This window comes from Arvicola amphibius, chromosome X (assembly GCF_903992535.2).
Source record: "Arvicola amphibius chromosome X, mArvAmp1.2, whole genome shotgun sequence".
In the NCBI taxonomy this organism is placed as follows: domain Eukaryota; kingdom Metazoa; phylum Chordata; class Mammalia; order Rodentia; family Cricetidae; genus Arvicola; species Arvicola amphibius.
Window position 1 is genome coordinate 95,119,202 of NC_052065.1, and position 5,045 is coordinate 95,124,246.

Consider the following 5,045-nt stretch of genomic DNA (forward strand, 5'->3'; position numbering starts at 1 on the left):
TAACCAAAACTGAGTATGTATAAAAATGATGTAAGAAAACCTGTGACTTTGTATGCCAATTAAAAATAAATTGTAAGCTGGGTATGGTGGCACACACCTTTAATCCTAGCACTGGAGTGGCAGAGTCCGGGCAGATCTCTATGAGTTTGAAGCCAATCTGATCTATATAGTGAGTTCCTGAACAGCCAGGGCTATGTAGACAGACCCTGACTCAAAATAAATAAATAAAATGAAATAATTACTTAAAAAGTGAGAAAGAGTGATCCACACTCAGATGTAGTGATGAGAACAGCGGGCTACTTCCCACCACCCAGCTAGCTTTACCCGATATAATTACATGGAAACTGTATTCTTTTAAACACTGCTTGGCCCATTAGCTCTAGCCTCTTACTGGCTAATTCTCACATCTTGCTTTAACCCATATTTAGTAATCTGTGTAGCACCACAAGGTGGTGGCTTACTAGGAAAGATCTTAACCTGCGTCTACCTCAGAGAGGAAAGGCATGGTGTCTGCCTGAAGCATCTGCCTGACTCTGCTTTCTTTCTCCCACAATTCTGTTCTGTCTACTCTGCCTACCTAATTTTCTGTCCTATTAAAGGGCCAAGGCAGTTTCTTTATTAACCAATGAAAGTAACACATAGACAGATGACCCTCCTCTATCATTTCCCCTTTTTCTGTTTAAACAAAAAAGGCTTTAACTTTAACATAGTAAAATTACATGTAACAAAACAGTTATCAAGCAAGAATTACAGTTACAATATTTGTATCTATTTTATCTTTTACCATAAAAAGGAAAACTATATCTATCTATTTATTCTTCAGCTCTATCAAAGACTCCAGAAGGATATACTATTACCTAAGCAAACAAGGAATAAGCAACTTCCAAACTCTAGAAATGACAGAGACATCTCGCTGTCTGGACAGTAAACCAAAGTTCCACTGTACCGTTGGGTCATCCATCTTCAGCCTTCAGGCCCATAGTATCCAACAGACATTTCCATGAAGCAGGAAATTTCAAAGGCAGTTCAGTCACTATCTGCTGTGTCCTGCAGAATGTCTCATAAATTCTTTTATGAATCAGGAACCCCAAAAGACCATCTCACCTTTAGGCAAGTTCTGCAGTCCTCTCTCTGCAGATTCTTTGTGTCCAGTTTATGCAACAATCCAGGAAAGTGCAGTTTCTTGCCCAAATGGCTATCAAACTCCATAAGGAGCCTCTTAATGCCCATCTTCCTCTTGAAGTAGATTGGTGCTGCCGGGAGCAGACATGTCTCATTGTCATTAAAAGTCCTAAGTTATTAAAACATTAAATGCCATATTCTGTAGTCTTTGAAAGATATGAAGAATGCCTATCTGAAATGTATCTGTGCATATCTAGAAAATCTAACTAACATGACTACAAACTTGACTATTATCAATGATTATCCACTAACAACCTATATTTCCTAATTATACATTACATTTTTTTGGTTTTTTCGAGACAGGGTTTCCCTGTAGTTTCTGGAGCCTGTCCTTACATTTTTAATGAACTATACAATCACAATACCTTAATCAATATAGGAAATACATATACATATAACAAAATTGACCATAAATTTATATCAATAGTAAAATTTATACCAATGTAAATTATTCATATCTATATCATATCCCCCTCTAAATGTAAAAGAACATTTACAAACAATATTTGGAAATATGGGCACAGTTTTTTCTCTCCAAACTGCTTCATGCTGAATGGGGGCGCTGTAATTTAGGTCTTTCATGGTATAACCTGTGTGTGGTAGGTACATCTCAGTCACCAGTTGAATGAAGTAATTTTTTGAGGGTGTTCACAGCAACCTTTCAGGAGGGCATGGTCTATCATACCATATTGGGATAGAAGCAATCCACAGGGTCTCATCCTCTGTGAAAACAAAAGAAGACCCTCTTTTCCAAAGCATGATATTCTTAGATCCAAATTCTGAAGTCAAGATACCTTTAGAACATATATGCAGGTTCGGCTTGGCAGCCCATTTAATGAAATGGTTTTTTGTACTTAGCTCCTTCACAGTCAAAAAATTCAAAGAAAACACAATAATACACAGAATCCAGGCTCTCTGAGAATTTTCCATTTTTACGTGGCTTATTTTTCTTTATTTCTTTTAATCTTTAACTATCTGTAGTCTGTCTCTTTAAAAACTTTACCCTTTTTTAAAGCATTAACTTTATTCTCTATATTCTTTTTCTTCTCTCTCCCAAGCCTACGTACACTCATCCAACATTGTAACCCATTTACATGTCTTTTATTTCTGAATCTGTCCTATTGCGAATCTGTAATTCTTTACTATCCAGGAGCACTTCTTAAAATGCTAAGCACTTCTTAAAAACTTAAATTGCGCCATGTAGAGGTAATATGGTACCACCTGTGTCCTGCCCAGTCTAAACCTTAACTGCACTGTTATTATAGCAATTACAATAGTTCCTCCCTGAGACCAGCACAGTTCAGCATGGCGGAGCCTCTCTGCCGGTGCCTCTGAGCCATGCGTATGGCACAGCTAGCATGGTGGAGCTGCTTGTGCTTCTGAGCCATAGCACACAATGTCCCCCTTTTAGTCACACAGCAAGTCTAGCTGCCATCAAACAAATCGTAGCACTTTACTCCAAATGCTCCATTCAAAGGCTCTGTCTCCCACAGGGGCCAGACAGAGATTGCGATGGTGGCACAGCCCAGAAACTGGTATTTCAAAACCGCCACTTTTTAGTTGACCTGATCCCGCGGCCTACCCAGGCAGGAAGAGCTGAGTCACAGGCATGGTCTCAGCTACTTTATTCCCGTCTCCGAGTGGGCCCAGAAATGCTCCATAGCCAGAGTTTGCACCTGCGGCAGGGCCCAGGAAGCCACTTTAAAATGACTCAGCTTTTTTTCTGCCGCTATTGCTGAAACAGGAAATCTCTCTATGATACGTCCTAGAAAACAGCAAAAAGCTGTGTTAAACTCTCCCCCCCCCCTTTTTTAAAGCCCTCTCAGGTTTTTAAGTGGATTTAGCTACCATGTTGGGAGCCACTCTGTAGAAGGAGTTGCAGGCAGGCCTGCTTTTCGTACCGCCCAGCTCCCGCATGGCTAGCTTAGCCCCAGAAATAATAACACACAAATTGTGTGTATATAACACACACCAGGGATCATTGTGAGTCATTTGTATCAACTACATACCATACTTGCTATGGGCAGGGGTCCTATACTAGTTGCCATAGATGCTGCAATGAACAAAAGAGAAGGAGTTTATCCTCCCTTGGCATAGCCACATCCAAGGTGGCATAAAAGAAACAAGTAAACACAAGATCGCTTAACAATATGTACTTTAGCAGTAAACCCCAAAATATTTAAGAAAGTGGTTGGGAAGACTAGAAGCAAGGGAATTGTTTTTAGATGAACAAACTAAAGAATGCTTCTGCAGAGACAAACAATGGGAAAGAAGGGACAGCTATTAAAGAAAAACCCTGACACTCAGAAGGCAGAAGCAAATGGATCCGACTTCAAGACCAGCGTGGTCTACAAAGTGAATTCCAAACAGGGCTACACACTGAAACCCCATCTCAGGGGGAAAGAAACGAGAAAAAGTTTCTTGGTGGAGGGGATTAGTTATGTGAGTTCAGGGACTATGTGGCCAGAAAAGGGAGACAGAACCCCCAAACCCTAGAAAAGCAACCAGCCCTATGTGCAACCCAGCTCATGCAGTGTGATATCTAATATAGATACTGCAGAATATGTAATTTTAGCCCAAGACTGGCAAGAAACATAGAGGGTTTGAAAACAATGGGGGGTAACACAATTGATGTTCTTAAAAATACCTTCAGCAGTAGGGCCTTACCATCAGGTTGTAGAGAGTAACCAACAGACTGGGCAGCAACCTGTGATGTTTTGAGGATGGTGTCTATGGGACCCCTTATGCCAATGGTTCAAGATGTAACCCTTTGAGCAGCCTTCGGAGATCCCGCGGATCTGTGTCTTGCTTCAACAGTGTTTGGACGGAACAGACCCGGGGCCTCCCTTTGTTAGCTTCCACCGCTCCTCATCTGCAGTCGGCAGCCTCCGGGACCATCTCCTCGCGGCCTTCGGCTCCCAGGACCAGCCAGCACTGTCTCTTTGCGGGTAGCTCCAGACTGCGTCTCAGCCATGGCCTCCCAGATTCGTCAGAATTATTCCACCGAAGTAGAGGCTGCCGTGAACCGCCTGGTCAACCTGCACCTGAGGGCCTCCTACACCTACCTCTCGCTGGCTATTTTGACCGGGATGACGTGGCTCTGGAGGGTGTAGGCTACTTCTTCCACGAATTGGCCGAGGAGAAGCGCGAGGGCGCCGAGCATCTCCTCAAGTTGCAGAACGATCGCAGAGGCCGCGCACTCTTTCAGGATGTGCAGAAGCCATCTCAAGATGAGTGGGGTAAAACCCAGGAGGCCATGGAAGCTGCCCTGGCCTTGGAGAAGAACTTAAACCAGGCCCTCTTGGATCTTCATTCCCTGGGCTCTGCTCGCACAGATCCTCATCTCTGTGACTTCCTTGAAAACCACTTCCTGGATAAGGAGGTGAAGGTCATCAAGAAGATGGGCAACCACCTGACCAACCTCCGCAGGTTGGCTTCTGGGCCCCAGGCTTCTCTGGGCGAGTACCTCTTTGAGCGGCTCACTCTCAAGCATGACTAGGAGGCCTCTCCTTCCGAGGGGCTCCCACCTCTGCTCTGCACCAGCCGGCCTCAGGACCTTCACCCGAACCTCTCAAGAAGCCACTAGGCAGCTTTGTAACGCCCTGGAGCCCCTCTCAGTCTTGGACCAAGTAAAAATAAAGCCTTTTGAAACAGCAAAAAAAAAAAAAAGATGTAACCCCTTCCTGACACTGGAGGGTTTATTTGGTAGCATATATTTGGTAGTTTAGTTGGGGCATTATCTCCCCATTATATGTTGACTACATTTAAATTCCTTTCATATTATATACACCTGCTGGAAAAGGTAAAATCAATATTCTCCAATGAAGTGTTACTGGGTGTATCAACCACACTCCAAAGCAGGC

At 43.2% G+C, this 5,045-nt stretch overlaps 1 pseudogene; it reads left to right on the forward strand.

Annotated features, from left to right (window-relative positions):
- Positions 1 to 4,154: 4,154 nt before the first annotated feature.
- LOC119805106 lies at positions 4,155 to 4,789 on the forward strand (annotated as a pseudogene).
- The last annotated feature ends 256 nt before the right edge of the window (positions 4,790 to 5,045 follow it).